Source organism: Octodon degus, unplaced genomic scaffold (assembly GCF_000260255.1).
Source record: "Octodon degus isolate 3935 unplaced genomic scaffold, OctDeg1.0 scaffold00019, whole genome shotgun sequence".
NCBI classification, from domain to species: domain Eukaryota; kingdom Metazoa; phylum Chordata; class Mammalia; order Rodentia; family Octodontidae; genus Octodon; species Octodon degus.
Window position 1 is genome coordinate 1,425,680 of NW_004524595.1, and position 18,353 is coordinate 1,444,032.

General features: G+C 44.9%; 1 pseudogene; it reads right to left on the reverse strand.

The window, feature by feature from the left end:
- Nucleotides 1-14,403: 14,403 nt before the first annotated feature.
- LOC101562147 overlaps nt 14,404-18,353 on the reverse strand; it is a 24,926-nt pseudogene continuing 20,976 nt past the window's right edge.

Genomic DNA, 18,353 nt, shown 5'->3' on the forward strand with positions numbered 1-18,353 from the left:
TATCAAAAACAACCAGTACAATTTACCTTCTGTCTTAGGTGTATAGTATCCATTTTAAACTCCAAGGGATTTCCATTTGTGAAAACATTCAACCTTGGATGTTGTTAAACTTTTCTTGGATAGATTCCGAGATATGTAAGAAGTCAAGTTGATTGACTGCTACATTTAAAAATATGTGACATCGCCCAATTTCCATATTTGAGTAATGAACCAATGGCTTTTTCTCAGGTGATGAACTCAGGAAAATAATAGGTTAAAATTTTTTTGATTGGCTCAGGAGATGGCTCAGTAGGATAAGCACTTGACTGGCAAATGCAAGGATCTGAGTTCAGTCCCAGGTTCCACCAAAAAAAAAGAAAAAAGAAAAAAAAAATTTTTTTTTTTTATTTGTAACAAGTGTGCCAGGGCCAGTCAACAAATGCTGCATAAACAATTGGACATCCAGATACAACAGAATGAATTTGAACTCACACAATATTCAAAAATTAGTGCAACATAAATCAAAGACCTAAATAAAAGAGCTAAACTACAAAACTGCTAGGAAGAAATATAGATATAAATCTTTATCATCAGGAATAATGGTGCACACCTGTATTTCTAGCACTCCGGGATGCTGAGACAGGAGGATCCCAAGAGCAAGCCCAGTGTGGGCAACTCACCAAGATCCTGTCTCAAAATAAAAATGTAAACAGGGTGAGGCTATAGCTAAGTGCAAAGGTCCTGGGTTCAATCCTGAATATGACAAAAAAGCAAATAAATGAAATGTCATACCTTTGGATTGAGCAATGTTTTCTTAGATATGATATCACAATACAAGCAAAAAAAGGTCTACTTCATCAAAGTTAAAAATTTTGTGGCTCTAAGTCCTATCAAGAAGGTAAAAAGAATTCAACCTGAAGAATAGGAGAAAAACACTTGCAAGTAATATATCTGATAAAAGTCTGGCATCAGAATACATAAATAACTCTTACAACTCAACAACAAAAAAGACATACAACCCAATTTAAAAATAGACAAAGATCTTGAATAGGCATTTTTCCAAAGAAAATATACAAGTGGCCAATAATGACATGAAAATATTCTTAACATCATTAATCATTAGGGAAAAGTGCAATTCAAGACCAAACGAATTGTGTTTTGGTTTTCATATCCACTAGGATAGCTTCAATAAAAAATTTTAAAAATAGATAAACAGAAAATCATTGGAATTTGAGGATGTGAAGAAATTAGAACCCTTCTACATTGCTGGTGGAACTCTAAAATGGCACAGCTGCTATGAAAAACAGTTTGGCAGTTCTTCAAAAAGTTAAACATAGAATTACCAATAATCCTGCATTTCCACTCAAACATATGCACATGAGAATTGGAAACATATGTTCACACAAAGACTTGTACATGAAGGTTTATAGCAGCATTATTCATAATAGTCAAAATATGGAAGCAACCCAAATGTACATCAATGGATAAATGAATAAACAAAACATGGTATCTTAGACAGTAGAATGTTACTCAACCATAAAAAGAAATGTACTGCTACATGCTAACACATGGATGAACCTTAAAACATTATGTTAAGTGTAAGAAGCCAGATACAAAAGGCCACATATTGTATAACTGAATTTACGTGAAATGCTCAGAATAGGAAATCCATGGAGACAGAAAGTAGGTTAGTGTTTCCCTGGGGCTGGGAGCAGGGGAGATGGAGATGAGGAGCTTAATACATACAGGGCTTCATTTTAGGAAGATGAAAAATGTTCTAGAATTAGACAGGAGACACGGTTGCACAATAGAATGTACCAAAGCCACTGAACTGTACCCTTTCAAATGGTAAATTTTATAATAGGTGAATTGTGCCTGAAAGGAGGAAAAAGAATGAGGAGGGTCTTGTACTTTGCTGCGCCAGATTTGAGCTAGCACCGGGGACTCCATCGTGGCCATCAGTAATATGATACAACTGGAGGAGTACTTTGTAGGCTGGGTTCTCTGCTGGGAATGGGTGGGAAGGGAATACAAATAGAACACAGCTCTGTGCTCACCGTGTTCACATCCTGTTGCAAGAGACAGACCCATGCTTCCCTACTTCCATGCACAAGTCCCAAGATAGGGTGGAGAGAGACGGTTCTGCTGGAGCAAAGAGCAACTTCCTTGGGCTGGAGGGACCTGGGAACACCTTGTAGAAGAGGACACCTTCGAGCTGGATCTTTAAGAGTGAGTAGGAGTTCAACCCTTAGAGAAGGTGAGGAGGGCATTCTAGGCAGGTGAGGCTGGACAGAGCAGAAGCTGGAGGTGTCTAAAACATCCCCAAGAAGTCAGATCAGTGGACGGCGTGGGGTGAGCTGTGGGTTTTCTCTTTTGCTAGAGCTCTGCCACTGCTTTTCATTAAAACTCGCAACTGCTCAGTTCCTGCCTCACAGAACGTGTCTTCCGTGTAAGAGCTGAGAAGCAGAAACTTGGCGGGATTCGGCAGGGTCCCTTCAGTTCCCGCTCTCGGCGCATCCTGCCTGTGGTTGCCATAGCACCTCAAACAGATGGCGCCCAGAGCTCTGCTGCTGCGCGCTGTTGCTCCGCTCTGGGAGCCTTCTTTGCTGAAGCCACTGGCCCTCTCAGCCTTCCAGACACGCAGGGCCCTCGTCCTCTCCCAGAGAGGCTCTTGCTCCACGGAGGAGGAAGCTAGGAGGAGAAAAGGAGGCCATCCCATTCTCCTGGGGGGAGTTATCCCATATGGCTCCTTTGGCAGCTGACTGTGTTTGGCTTCTATTTGGGGAGTAAAACCCCTGCCTTGAGTGGGGTGCAGTGGGGGGGACAGGATTCCTGGAGGAGGAGCTTGGTACTTGGTGACTTGTTCAGCGAACAGAGCTGAGCAGAGAGCATTCCAGAGGGGCAAGCAGATTTTCAGTATGGAGCTTGAGCCCCTGATGCCTCCCCGAGGAAAAGTTACCCGTGGTCCCTCGAGTGTGTGCGTGCTGACATTTGCGCCCCAGTGCACGAAGCATAATCCTGTTTCATTGTGTTTACTATTTCAAGTCTTCAGAGCAAACATAAGCATCCTGCACGGTGGATCCAACCTCAGGCAGACTTTTCCTTAAAGCCAGAGATAATCTCCCTGCCTCAGAGAGCCAGTGTGATGCGAGCTTGTGTTCCCAAGCTGCATATGCTTATGAGATCAGAACTCAGAGATGGCTAGGTTCAGGCAGCTCAACTCAGGGTAGAATATTGTCCTCCCCAGGTGTGGATTTGAGCATAGGACACCCATGTACCTCTCTGAGGCTGTGCCTCCTGCCCTCTGGCCCCTGAATAGAGAGAAGAGAACCAGCGGCATGGAAAATATGCACCCCAGAACTCCAGACAAAAAGAAACATGAATTTAACCCTGACTTCTCCTTGAACCCATTGATAATAGTTTTTAAGTACAAGAAAACTCAGCCCCTATTCTACTGTCTCCAGTGTCTGAGAGATAAATGCTCTGACAGTGTAGACAAGGACCAGATGTGCAGTGGATGGGTCAGTCTGTGCTGGGAAGGGGTGAGCAGGGAGGAGGGGAAGGGAGTCTGAATGTCATTACTTGGAAGGGTCAGGGGGTCGGTGACAGTGGCAAGAAACAGATTTTTCCAGCTGCTTTCAGGCTGAGATTTGTACTGCATAATCTGAATGCTTTTATCTGTTTCTGAAAATAGACAGGAATTTTTTCCACAGGCTGCTCCAATCTGCTGCAGAGACGTGAGGGAGGACTACAGGAAGACAGTTGTGTGCAGGCTAGTATGTTCATTTGGGTGACCCCCTGCACTAGCCCTTCTCCAGGCTGGCTCTGTGGAGCCACATTATCTTAACACCTCTTGGAGGAGGGAGTCAGAAATGCTGGGAATACTTTGCATTCTGAAGTCTGTATAGCTTCTTATACATGAAACTATCTCTTCTGACTTTTACTGTACTAGACAGAATTAAAGGCCCTTGAGAGGCCCAAAGCACCTGCCCAGATGGAATGGTTGAGTCTGTATAGAATAACATACGATATGTAAGAGACAAGTGACACAGAAGAAAGAAAATGGCTTGGTCATAGTTTATGGTAGTTACCAGTTCCACGAATCATTCTTCATCTTTGTCCTGAATATAGACTACAAAGAAGCATCACAAATTATGTACTGAGAACTTCTGGAAGGTTAACTCTGGATTAAATCAGACTCCCTCTCTCAGCAGCTGGACCCTCTCATCTAAGATCAAAAGGATCTTGAACCTTCCAAGTGAACTCCTGTCAAGTAAACAGCAGGAGGATCTCTAATATTATTTACATAGCATTTTCTTTATGCAATTATGTGTCGGTTTTTTCTTCTGCAAGCCTATCTTATAAATGTGGAAAGCAAGACACAAGAAGAAAATGATGCAAAGGATCATGTAGAGTTGAGGGAATGGAAATAAGACAAGGGCCTTTTATCCCACTACCGATGCATCTAGATACCTTCTGTGCTTATATGGTAATCCTTTTCAATTGCCATTCACCTACCCACCGAGAGTAAGAGGTCACTTGTGCTGAGTGTGGAGTAAAGCTTGCTAACTTTGCTTCTCTTGGAGTTTCTTGGCCTTATAGGAAACCAAAACAAACCTTCGAGGCTAGTAAGTTTAAGGTTCTTACTTGCGAAGCTCCTCTGAAGTGGACCTTGTTATGAAGAGAAGCCAGAGAGGAGTGCCTGGTTGTTCTGGTATGCTGCCAATGCCCTGCATCTCTGAGCTTCCTTTGTTGTCCTATAGCCAAAGAGCCTTTTGATTATCTCAGGTACCAGTGAGGAAGAAAAAGGGCAGAAATACAAGCTCACTGAATCACCTATCTCAGTCAGGATCCTTCTCTGAGAATACTTTTATTGAAAGCGATGCCTAGAGACTATGATGTGCGAGTCAGTTTCTTAATGATCCAGCCATTTCAGCTCCAGGCCTCCCTAGGCATCCAGTGGAAGGTCTGATTTCCTGCCCTCCAGGGCTCCCATGCCTGTACTGTGGTGCCGTGAAGACCCCTGGAATCTATGGGAAGTTAACTTTAATCAACTGTGTGTTTGTCCCCAGTCATAAGACACCTGGCAATTGAAGATTAAAAAATAATGTGAAAGCACAGAGATAAGAGGAAGCAGGACAGAGAGGTATGAGGGAGAGTGACCAGAAATCAGAGAACAGAAAATAAAAGACTGAAGAGGCAGATAATTGCTTTTGAAAGTAACAGAGCATGCCAAAGACAAAAGGAATTTTATCAGAGAGAACAAAATGTAAACTGGTGCATCCACTTATCCCACTCCTTCTCTGTAAGGATCTGAATGAACAATCTGAGCCCTCCTGGAGACCCTCAAGCACCAACCAACACAGAGCTTCAAAGGAAAGAGGAGCAGGAAGTCAACTGGGATCAGGTGTGAGGAAAGAAGTGGGCTGGCATCTGACTCATGCCACTCGACCGTGAGCTCCAGCACACGCAGGAGCTTGCTGATGATATCATCTGGTCGTGACTTGTACCAGCCTGACTCAGTGGCATATGAAGCCAGCACTCACCAATTTTATTCCTTACTTTCCCCAGCATGGCTCAAGGTAGGCAGAGTTGGAGCTCTTTTAAGCAGTGTATAATGTCCTAGAAAGGAAAAGTGAGGGATGGAGAAGGGATAGACTTTAAGAAGGATGATTAATATAAGAAAAATAAAAACAGGTATTGTTCTCCTTGGTCCTTAGAAAGAATACAGCATGACAGAAAGCACCTGAGCTTTAGTACCAGAAATATATTCTTAAGCCTGCCTGCAGCGGCCTTGAGTAATTGATTTAACATCTTTGATCTTTTATTTTTTCATCTATATAAGTAGAAAAATAATACCTAGCATAGAGGGTTGCTGTAAAGGCAAGACATGTACAGTCCCTGGCATTTGGCAGGCAATTGATAAGTGTTAGCCATTATGATGCTACTTTCTGCTACCTTCCATGAGCAATGAGAACTAACTTCTCTAAAGGGCATTTTTCTAGAAGCCCCACCTTCCTCATTAGGCATTATTTATGGTACTTTAGAAAGGAACTTCAAGACCAGTTGGTCTGAGACCTCCCTTTTTTGGTCCAGAGAGGTGGTTGGTTGACTTGAGGACACACTAGACATAGATGGGCTTCAGACCTGGGACTGGGCCACCAGAATTCTCAGACAATGCTACCTCTTCTGCACAGTGAACCTCAGGGTCCACAAATAGTCAAGTGTATTTCTCTGTGAGATTGTTGACTTGTGATCCTGGTCTGTGGAAACTTCTCAGAGGAAAGATAGAAGTGACAATGAATGAACCAGAGGTCTCCTCCTTCACCCCTCCCTGTATCTTCACACACCCAGGTATGGTACAAAATAGCTAAGCCCTCCATCTCATGAGTGGTAGCAGAGACAGCGAAAGACTTCTATTTACAGACAGGCTGGAGCTCCAGCAAGCTTCTTGGGAGCTTTGCCTACTTTCCTAGGAGAAGGCAGACATGCTGCATGGGGTGCTCTGTCCACTCATTGTGGTTACTGAAGCTTCCTCCAGTGATGGTACTGGAAGCCTTTCTAATTCCAACCCTCCTTACCCACAAGAAGGTTTAAAATATGCCAGAACCTCAAGGACTACAAGGCTATTAATGCAAAGTGAGTCAACTTTGTAGCCCTTAAAGATCTCCGAAGTATAAAGGACATCTCTATAGACCTTGAAGCACATCTAGAAGGCCTTGTGGAAGGAAGACAGGTTTAGGCTCATCCTGGGCTGCAGTTCCCTTAGGTTGGATGGAGTTGAGCTAGGTAGGAGAGAAATAACCCCAGAGGGAGAAGTCAGGAAAAGGGAGAAGGAAGAATCAGTGTATGGGATCATACTGAGTCCAAATCTACCCAAGGCAAATTCACACCCTTCCCATCAGCTGGTAGAGAAGAGAGGCAGATTGTGTGGTCTGAAGAGAAATTTCTTCTCTGACTCTTGCAAAAAAGGAATGCTTTCTCCATTACAGGAAAGACTTCTCGCCGAGAAAATGGGGATGTAGGTACTGACTAGGGCTGAGTACTTTCCCAAGGCAGTTGGCAGCCAGGCACAGAGCCTTCGCACTGGCCAGACTCCAGGCAGTGATTGGCGAAGAAGCCACAACACCCTAGTCTCTCTGCTGAGTCTAGGACTAGGCTGCTTGGCCCTCCCAGGAGGTGGTGTGTGTCAGAAAGCACAGGTCAGACCAGCAGGAGTGGCAGGGTCCCTTTCTGGGTCAAGAGGCCCCTTCAACGGCAGGCAGAGGGGTTCCCTTTCTTCTCCCAATTGCCCAGGGATCTCTTCCCTCTGTTTCCCTCTTTATGCCCGCAGGAGCTGCCAGGCCTGGGGTCTGCAGAAAGGCTGTCTACCCTCCCCTCCCTGGCTTTTGTGTGTGCATATGCGCTTGTGTGCACGCACGCGCATGCGTGCGTGTGCACACACACACACACGCACACACACGCAGTTTCCACTCTTGACTGACTCAGCCCAGCTTCATTTCCTTCCACGACAGGGCCCTTGGAACCCACCACCGAGCTGGTGTTTCTCTAAAAATAACCGTGTCCAACGTGATGAATGGGAAGGCTTTTGCTCTCCTTTTCCTGCCTCAGCCTGAATCATGTTGGGAAGTGACATTCTGTTAACACAAGCACTTTTGTTTCCTCCTGTGCTCTTTCACCATCCGGTGGGGGCCCTAGCCAGGACTGGCTTTCAATTTTTAAAGCCTCCCTGGGGTTCCATCCCACCCCCCAGCCAGTGACATTAAGGAAAGCCACAGAAGAAGAGAAATGGACAGAAGCATCCTGTGTCTCCCCAGGGGATGTGGAGGACGTGCTGTGGCCCAGGCTGCACACAGACCCCCCTCACCAGAGCGATCCAGATACCCAGGCCGGAAAAGTCCCTGAGGCCAGCAGCCAGCCTCACTCGCACCTGGCTCTGGGAAGCCACATAATGAACTGCTGCAGAAGGGAACATGAAAGAGTCCCAGGTGTGACTTAATGGCTCCCTGCTTCCATCAGACAGTGGCTCTGACTCTGCCTGGAGCCAGGCGGGTGGCAGAGCTGTCCTCGCAGCGGGGCAGGGGAGCAGTTTGGGAAGTATTTTGAGACTTCCCGTATCATAGTTAGTTTGATCTCCCTTGACCTTGCTCTGAGTTCTGTGTGGCCCAGGACCATGACCTTCTCCCCTGTGCATTGCCTCGAGTCCCAGATTTTGGTGCCCGGCTCACAGGAAGTGTTTTGAGCAGTTCTGTTTGGGTTTGAACAGAGATAATAGTGCCTCAAGGGACTCAACAGGAGAGCTAGTGTCACTGGCCTGTCAAGGAATAAAGGAGGAAGGTGGAGTCTTCGGAATCCAGAGAGTGGGGCAAAGCCCATCCACCACCCCCGAGGAGGGTCCTGTCTTAGGGTTCATCCTCCAGCCTGAATTCTGTTTCCGTTCACAGGCTGCTGGAGAGCTGCTGATTCTAGACAGGCCAGCCCTTCCTGAGAAGCCCTCTTTTCCTCTCCAAGGATTTTCTGCTTGAATTTGTATGGGGCCCTGGCTTAACCGAATCTGTCTCAAATGACCTTTCTGACCCTGTCTTGAAGAGATCCTCTTAACCTTTAACTTCTTCTTAAAGCAAATGACAGATGCTTTTGGCTTAAGTGGTAAACCCATAAATAATCAGCCTGCCAGTTCTGCAAGTGTCATCATTTGGTTGGGGCAGAATCTGGCTAGCACCTGTGCATGATTATCACTTTCTTCTGTGTGTCTACAAATGTGGAGGGACACTGAGAACAGGTCTTAGTGGCTGCCTACATGCTGCATTACCCAGCTTCCCTGCCTAGGCCCCGTCCCGACACCAATCCCACAATGCCTGCTCTACGAGGAGATGGTAAACACGTGGGCTTGGGACCAAAAGTCTGCATGCTCGAGGACATCAGGAGGGGGCACCTGGCTGGCAGTAAATGATGGCAGCTTATAGGCCCATAACACCCAGCCATGGCTGAGCACAACCTGGGCCCAGGGACCCAGACCTGTGGCCGCTAAAGAAGACGCAGTTCATCCACATAAGGAAGAGGCAAAGAGGAGCGCCTCTGACAGAAGAGAGAGAGAGAGTTCCTGGAAACCCTTGGGTTCCAAAAGTGCGTGCACAGATAAACATTGTCCCTGATGGGGACAGGGGAGGAATTACAGCTTGAGAAGGAGACACCGGCCCAGGCGGTGGTTCACGCTTGTGACCTCAGATACCTTTACCAGCCAGAAGAGGACCGGAGGTTGGTCTCTAATTCTGTGGTGCTGATATTTCTGTATTTGTTGGAGGAATCAGTCAAGAGGAAAAAGATGTTGAACAGCCTCTGTGCCTTGCTAGGTTAATGGTGACATGACTTAAATTGTTTATAAAATGGTAGCTTTTTTCTATCCTTTCAGTTTCTCCATCACTACTTATAAAAGGTCAGTAGTTATAAGAGAGCCTCTTAGAGGGCCTTTCTCAGTGATTAGATTTTCCCTCAAATTCCACCTAATGCTCCTTATCAGACCTTTCTTCATTATTCCCTTCCACCCTTTCTTCCTCTCCGAACTCTGCTGAACCATGGCCTTTTCTCTTGACATCTCTACTAGGTGGCAGACCTGTTTCTTTGGGTTCTCTGTAGTTCAGAATGTCCCTGGGTCACTTGAGCAGTGTTTTTCCTAAGTCTCCCATTCATGGATATTTCTTCAGAGTGCTGTGATTTGAATGTGTCCTCAAAAATTCATGTGTTAGGAAATTAATCTCTGTATTTATATGCTGATGACCTTTAAAGGTGGCATCTTAGGAAGATAAATAGGTTTATATGAGGTCATGGAAGTAGGGTCTCCATGGCATTAGTGGTTTTTTGTTTGTTTGTTTTGGTTTTTTATAATCTTATTTATTTTTTTGACAACTCATACAGAATTTTACTTAACAAAGTAATATAAATTTCACAGTATTTGTTGTAGTACATGGTATTGTCTTACAACCAGCTATTCATATTACCAGATATTGGAAGAAGAAAAAACTGGAGCAATGTGTAAGAAATTAAGAAAAGAAAAAGTACAAACAAACAATTGAAAAAAAAAAAGATGAAGCTAATTAAACAATTGACGCCTTCTATTTCCATTTTTTTTCTTTTTTTTTCAAATTTATTTATTTATTTATTTGTCCTGTCAGAGGTGAATATTCTATTGGCATCTAAATACTATAAGTGTTTGAATTCAACTAACCATCTAATACTGTCTAGCAGTCTATAATATTAGTGGGTTATCCTCAGAAGTTATTGACTTGAGCCTTTTACAGCTCATCATATTAATATGGATTTACTTTATATACCTCATTTTTATACTTTTCTACTGGATGGTTAAGACCAAGATATAGCAAGACCTATATACCCAGAAATGTAACTTTTGTATCTGATAAGGTCAGCCAAGTACTCTCAGGATTTATCCTGTAGCCCTGTACCACCTTTTGTACATTCTTTTGTCAGTGTCTGACCTGAGGATGAGTCAGGGCCATTGCTTGACCAATTTGCTCTCTGTGAAAGCTTGAGAAAATGTTTTTTCTCTCCATGTGATTCTCCCCAGGCTCACTTTAAATCCTCGAACACACTTCTCTGTGGCTCCATAATCTTCTTGATCAGAAAGGTTTGGAGCACAACTGAGTTACATGTTGTTACAGTACAGGTTCTCCTATGTCCTGAGGGCATTAGTGGTTTTATTACAGAAAAAGAGACCTGAATCTGTGTGCTCCCTCCCTCTTCCCATGTGATTTTTTTTTGCTGTATTAGGACACGGTGAGAAGGCCCTCACCAAATGTCAGCACCTTGATATTGCACTTCCCAGTTTCCACCACTGTGAGAAATAAATCCTTTCTCCCTAACCACTTACCAGGCTGGCGTCTTTGGCTTGTCTTTGCCACTTTCCCATCACAGAGATACAAGACCCACACCTTATAGGAGGACACGTTGATGTTGTCTCACAACTTCGTAGGTCTTGGTGTGTGGTCAGCTGGCTCCAACACAGAAACTGCATAGTGGTCAAGCCAGCTAGAGGAAAGCCGTTCACACCATGGCGGTCAGAAGCAGAAAGAAGGGAGGAGCCAGAGAGAAACACTAACTTCCAGTCACACTCTCACAATGGCCCACCCAACAGGCCCTACCTCCCAACAGCAAGTGTGCTGTCCTGCCCCCATCTAATCATCTTCTAAAATATAATACTGTTTTAGATCTAAATCATATGTACTGTTACAGCATTAGAAAATAGACCAAGATGAAAAGAATGGCCTAGTTTGGGACCTCTCTTTTCCCAAGTCAGCTTCCTTGAGGATCTTGGTGCCTTATCCACTGTTTGATTTCTTTGGTGGTTCCCTGAAGGCCTTTCCTGAATCAAGATGTGCTTGCTTTGTGTTTTCCAATTTTTTTTTTTTTTAATTTTGACTCACAATACTATCTTTGCCTTGTTGGTCTTGCCCCGTCACCAAGATTCTCATTTTCTAGGGTTGCACAAGCTCTCATACTGACCACCAGGGGCAACAGGGGAAGGTGGCACTGTGGAAAAAGAGATCATGAAAATTAACCCCTCCCCCAAAGTTGTCTCTTTGGAGGAAGGATTATGCCCTTGTCTCTCAGAGGCTGGGAAACCTTATCCACTACAGGCGAGATAGGTGGGGGATCATCATGATGTTTCCAAAGTGGAGTCAAAGCCCCACTTGGGTTATTGGTATAACAAGTAGAAATTTCCAGCAGTGATCAATGCCGTGCATGTACATGTAGCTCTTGCTTCTGCCAACTGCCCTGTTTGCAGAGGAGTCTCTCCCTCACTGCGCTTGTCACTTCCTTGCTGAGGGTCAACTGATCAGGAAGTTTTTGATCCCTGTGAAAAAGCAACCAAAGTCACTCTAGCAGGCAGCTGGTCTGCTGCTCTCTCTTTTTTTCCTCTGTCTTTCGATGGCATCCAAATGGCCCTGATTTGATGAGTGCTAGAGGGTAATTATTCTAAATTAAAGAGAAAGGATATGTTTTTCCAAAAAAAAAATTTTTTAATAACTCAGACCTTGTAACTTAACTTTTTTCTCAGTGTGGTGGGTTTCTAGGCAAGCTCCTTTCATTGCTATAATACAAATGAAAGACTAAGTGGGTCTGTGAATACCTCCTGGGGATATGGCTGGTGCCTTGACAAGTCATTTATTCCAAGACAGAGCTTGGATTCTTGCCAGGCCTTCCATTGTAAGCTCAGCCAAGGAGAAACCCAAGTAGGGTGGGTGACCCCCAGCATGGGTCCTCAGCTTCCCAGCAAGGTCTTCCTGCATCTGGTGGATGCATACAATTAATAATGCTTTGGGGGATGATGATTTGGTCGTATGGAAAAAGGAGACTTGGTCCAAGATAATGTCTGGTCAACTTTGACATCCCACCCTCGAGTGGTCCTATGTAGACTCATGCTGAGCCACTAAACAGCTGCACGATCATGTTACAGCAACTTCCTCAAAAGCCAGCTTGTCAGTGAATCTATCCCCAAGTTTCAGATTTTCTCTCAAACAAAGGGAACTCTGAAGTGGGAAGAGCTGGGATCAGCCAGATGGAAGGAAAGTGTGTATTGCCAAGGCTGGAAGCACCTTTTAAAGATTTTGGCCTTCATTTTGTATATTAAAACAAACAAAAAACCAAATAAATCAGATTCAAGAAGAGGAGAGAACTTCCCAGGGTCACCAGTGGGAAAACTGGGAAAAGAGGTCAGGACTGCCAAACCCCAGAACCATGGGCCAAGGTGCCCAGCCACGCCTTAGAATTGCACAGTCCTCCCTGGCCACATTTGTACAGACTCCCTGAGGGCGAGGTTCATAGCCAGAGGGGCCGTGATGAAGTCTCCCTAGTGAAAAGAAATAAAGCTGTAGCAACAGAGTCTGCCAGGAGGAGAAATCCTGCTGTTCTAAAGAGGAAATGAAGAAGTGATGGAGACCAAATCCAGCTCAGACAAGGCAAATCGAGTCATGTAGGTGGGTCTGGGATGCAGGTAAGAATCTATATCAGTCAAGACTTTCCATGGCACCTGTCTTAGTCAGTTTGCCCTCACTGTGACAAAATACTTAGCACCCCTAACTTAGAGGGGGGGGAAGTTTATGTTGGTGTATAGTGTTAGCCCCTGGACCACTGGCTCCAAAGCAGAAACAGAACTGAAGGACATGGTAGGAGAAGAGTGATTACCCCATAGAAGACAGACAGACAGACAGACAGAGAGAGAGAGAGAGAGAGAGAGAGAGAGAGAGAGAGACAGAGACAGAGAGAGACAGAGACAGACAGAGAGAGACAGAGAGAGAGAGAGAGACAGAGAGGCAGAGATCAGCTATAAACCCACCTGTGGACCAATCTACTGATGAGTACTACACCTGGACAATTCCATCACCTTCCAAACACACAATATTTTGGAGGGGGGACATTTTAGATCTGAACCATAACTGGAAAAAAAAGTAAATCTTAGTAATTCAACAGAAATCATAAGCATCTGCTTAGCTCAAGACATTGTGCTGTTGTACTACTGGTGGTACAAGGGATCAAGAGGACAGACAGGGCAGCGTGGCCATGCCCCAAGCCAGACTAGTGCTTCACAAGGATAGCATTTTCATGGGTACATACAAGTGTATCAAGGAATGCTGCATTTTATAAAGCAAGGCATATTCTCTTTGTTCTGAGATAATGTCATCGTGTCCTGTCTTTGGGGGTCATTGTGAACATAATGTTCTCAATTTTTAATAATATCCTCTCAGTAAAATGTTGGCAATACACCTAGTGTCCTCTTGAGAGTTTTGAAACTGCATTACATGAGCAAATCCAAAAGTCTAATAACCATAGATGCAGTTGAAAGGACTTGGGCTTTGGGGACAGAGAAGCATAGGTTCAACTTGGAGTTCAGTCATTTATTAGGTAAGTGACCTCGGGACAGCTTCTTAACACTCAGAGTTCAGGTTTCCTCTCTGTAATAGAAACTTCTCCTAGGACAGTAAGGACTTCCTGTGGAAGTACACACCTATGCCAGCACTCACAAGAGTCATCCCATCTCCTAGAGACATTCCACACGTTTGCCCATCACCCACACATGCGTGCTGCCTACAAGGTGCTGTGCGAGACACAGGAGCCTATGGTAGTCTTCTCCTCAAGGGGCAAAAAGTGCTCCTAGTGAGCAAATCTACTTCCCTGCACATCATGAGAGAGACATGGGGAGCCTAGCATATCCTTCCTTTTCCCCAGAATAGTTCCTTTGGTGTGGTGATGGTGACAGAAATTTTCAGATATTGCTTTCCACAGCTTACATTATATTGTTTTTCCATGGCTGGTTTCTGTTTATACTAAGACTCCCTCAAAGCTCATAAAATTCCCTTTAAAACCTCATAAAATTTCACCTGTAGATGTTTATTGCCCACAGGATGTGAGCTATGTCCGCTCGGGTTTGATAGATTTACCATTATTACACTCGGGCTTCCACTTCCCACCAGCTTTATGAAGATGGCTGCCTCCTGATTTGGCATAGTGGGCAATGCCCTTGTTGCCCATGAGAAAATAGTTTGGCTCCTTAGAATCGAGTTCAGCTAGTGGGCTGGGATTCTTCCTTCTGGCCTCCTGAGATTCGGGACTTTGATCCCGCTCTGGGCCATGTAGGTGCTCTGTAGAGCTCCTCACAAGCTCACTCCAGCCTTTCAGGGTCCTCACAGATGCCATACCCAGGAATTCATCAAGACATATTTGTTGACCTGCACAAAAATAAGCATTGGAGACATTAAAGGAATGTTAAAGATATTCTTTCTAAAGTTCAGGACAACTCTCAAGTGCACAAAACAGCCCAGGTTTACTCCCACATTCCTCTCTCGGGGAGATTCATGCACTGACTTTAGTCTTATATTGATAATCCTACAGGTATTTGCAGAAATTCATCCTTGTTCTGCTTTAATCTCCTCTCTTCAAGCTAGACACTACCAAATCATAAATCTGACCCTACGAACCTTGTTTTCTCACAGTTGTTGCCCTCTGGTGTTCCCACTGGGAAGTGTGTCTGAGACACAAGGGAGTCGAGTCTTGAGGGGTGGCTCTCAGGCTGAGTGACTTTAGATCCTTTTTACAGGGTAAGGAAATGGACCTGCATGTGCAGAGGCTCTTGGGAGGTAGTTGGGGAGTGCCTAAGGCTCACACACATTCAGACCAGTCAAGAACAGACCAGCTCTGGGAAGTCCAAACAGGTAGACAGGCCCCTTAATCAAAGAACCTGATCAATTTAGTGGTCTGGGTGGCAGAGTGAAAATCAAGGAAAAAAGTATAGAGATGCGGACTGGGAGGGTGTGGAAAGAGGAATGGGTCATCCATGACTGGAGATAAATCTACTGCATAACTCAGCAAAGAACCCGGAAGAAGAATTGGGGGACAAATTGTTATTGAATTCTAAGTTTTAACAGAAAATGTGGCCAACACTGTAGTCATCTCCCTCATCTGTATTATCTGGATTTCTTTGCTCAAAAGTGTAGAGCCCAACCCACACATACTTAAGCACAGAGAAAATTGATTGGTTTATGCATCTCCAGTGTACTGACACTGAAGGTAGCCCTTGCTTCAGAAGCTCCTGGGCCCATGAGATCATTTCTCAGCTCCAAGTTAAGGTTCTTTCAGGCAGATATTTCCAAGTGGTGTCTTCCAGGGGCTTTTTTTTTTTTTTTTAGCTTCCTACTACTTCATATCCAACTGAAAATAAGTCTTGATTTCCTAAGAATTCTTAAAAAAAGAAGAGTCCCAGGATTAGATCATGTGCACAAGTCTGAAGCTAAAGGTGGAGCTCTGACCACGTGGGGCTGAGAGGTGGAGGGGTGGCTTTCCAGAGGCCGTGGATGGAGGCTGGTGAAGCACAGATGGTAGACATCTGCACTTGGATTTGTTCTGGAGCTGGACAGAGCACCTCAGATAGGTCAGTGGGAAGAGCTGGAAGCAGCAAGGAGTGAAGATCCGGCAGCTGAAAACTTCTTTGTCAACTCTGCCCAGTCCTTCAGACAATGGCCCAACTAGCAGGGGCACAAAGAAGCCCATCAGTCCACAAAAGTTCAAGCCAGGATGGCTAGCGTCCTTCTGCAGCCTCACAACTCCTACTGGACACACAGGCAAAGCCCTCCCAACTCTGCACCTGAATTGTCTTCATGGCACCCTTGCCATCCTTTCTCAGCTATAGTATTGTTTATTCAGGTCTTTACTGTAGTTTCCGCCCTTTAAAACCTATGGGGACACTTTGCAGGGTGAAGAAAGAATACTTAAAGCAGTCTTGCTTCTCTTCATTGCTCTCATCCTCTGGAAATAATCACAGCAAAGCCTCATCATAATTTTAAGATTCAAGGCTTGGCTCGGGTCGGCAAGCCTGGGTCTGACTTGAACAGAATGCCAGCTCAGAACTCCGTTCAGCCCTGGTGGCTTCTGATTTGTTTATCTTCCTCTGATCTTACTCCCAGATCTCTCTCCTGAAGGCCTCTAGGGGGAGAAACACCCCTCAAAGCAAAGCTTCTTGAGGAGTTAGGGTGACTTCATTTTGCCCCCACCCTAGGGACATTCTGCTTTCTTCTTTTCAGAAAACAAGAATCTGTTCCTCCCTGTCCTCTCCTTTAACTCTTCTGCTCTTCTAGCTGGAAACTTTCTCCACAGAGTAAAGCCAGAGGTGACAAATCATATGTGGGGCACGTTCCTGTCTCCCCTCCTCTTGGCTCCCCCTGGGGTAGGGAGCCTGGAAAACATCAGTGATTCAGAAAGTGAGCTGACTGGGTTCTTTGCATTTCGGCTTTGGTGCCAGCGAACAGAGCAGAGGCTGATGCAAGAACTGGACAGAGGAAGAATTGAGCTTAGGAGAAAAAGAAGCCGACCGTAGCTAAGGACTTCCACACTGAGGTATTCAGGCAGAGGTCTCTGCGGACCCTCACAGACACTTAGACCTCCTCACTGCCAGAAGAGAGGCAGAGCAGTGCTTTTCCAGCAGAATGTTGCCAGCCAGCAAGCCCGAGGGTCCAGCCTGTTCCTTAGGCTTCTTCCTGTGCTGCTTGATTGAAAAGAGAGTCACTATTTGGGGCAGTTTCAACAATGAGGCTGGGGATCAGTAAAGTCTTGCGTCATGGGCAAATGTCACTTATCACATTCAGAGGTAGCAAACAGGCAGGTATGGAAAAAAGACCCTCAGGGGACAGTAATGTGCCCCACAGTGTTCTCCAGAATATGCATCAGGTTGTGCGTGTTCCACTGAGGACAGCAAGCCTGCAAGCACCCATGGGCCCTTGGCCCTGGTCAGTAGAGAGGACTCTTGGGACCACGGCTGCAGGAGTCACCTGGGGGCTCTCCACCCCACCCCATCCCATTCCACCCTAGTCCTTGGATCATCTCCCAACACAGCTCTATCCTATTCCCACCCATTTTCAAACCCAAACAGCCCTTCTCTGGTTTCCCTGGGGAAGGGGAAAAAGAATGGTGGTCTGGAATTCTCACAGGTTTTCCCCAGTCTATGCAGAACACAAACTCTCTTGTTGCCTTCAGGGTTGCCTGTTCTGATTGATCAGAGCCTTTTTTTCTTTCAGCAGAACCCTCCTTCTATAAAGAACAATTGCTCTGTGAAACTTTTTGTTTCATAATTTTTTCTGAGACAGGGTCTCCCTATGTAGTCCAGGCAGGCCTTGAACGCACAGTGATCTGTCTGCCTCAGCCTCCCTGTTCTGGGATTACATGGGTGCACCATCACACCCAACACCTGCAAAATTTTGAATTTGATAGTTAAAAAAAATTGATGTTGACTTTTCCCTGTTTGAATAATCTTATTTTTCTCCCAAATGATAGATATCTTGAAGAGAAGATGAATTTAATTTTTAAAGAATGATAAACTCAAAGCTTTTATATGTAAGTGGGTGCCACTTGAAGATATACTCACAAATGAAATAAACCAGACCCACATGTGTAAATATTGTATAGTCTCCCTAATGTAAGAACTCAAAAGAAGAAATAAATTTGAAAGGTATAATACAATTAAATGGAAAGCAAGAATTTAAGGATTAAACTACGAATAGAAGGCAAGGAGAAAAGCTAGGAAACACGGCAGGGGCAAAACCATACATGTATATACACAAGATGGTCAAGGCAATGATCCTGAGAATCTCCATCAGGTTCTTGAAACTAGCAGTTAATTTACCAATTAACTGCTCACCCTGACTAGCTATATATGCTGATACCTGTGAACTAGGCAACTGCACTGAGGATAGCGATGTGTAATACTAGGGCCATGCCTGGAATCCCCATCATACTGGTCTTCTAAAAGCATACTGCTTCTAATGTCATATCAATTACTGCTATACTTTCTCTCAAGTAAATGTTTTTAAAAA